Source organism: Penaeus monodon, chromosome 27 (assembly GCF_015228065.2).
Source record: "Penaeus monodon isolate SGIC_2016 chromosome 27, NSTDA_Pmon_1, whole genome shotgun sequence".
NCBI lineage: Eukaryota > Metazoa > Arthropoda > Malacostraca > Decapoda > Penaeidae > Penaeus > Penaeus monodon.
Genome location: NC_051412.1, coordinates 8620956 through 8621171, shown reverse-complemented (window position 1 = coordinate 8621171; position 216 = coordinate 8620956).

Below are 216 nucleotides of genomic sequence, written 5' to 3'. Positions count from 1 at the left end.
TTTCATTTGTTGGCAGATAGTATCGTGTTTCTGTCGTAATCTTTGCGAATGCTTATGTCTTTTCCATTGTTGGTTTTCATTTGTTATGGCAATGGCAGCATTTCTGTGCATTCATCTTTCATGTTACCGAGTGCTTAAATTCTAGACCCCTTGAGAGCTTGTTAGGGGATTCTTAAGAGGCAGGATGAAATGATTTTATTATAGATGTAACGGTAG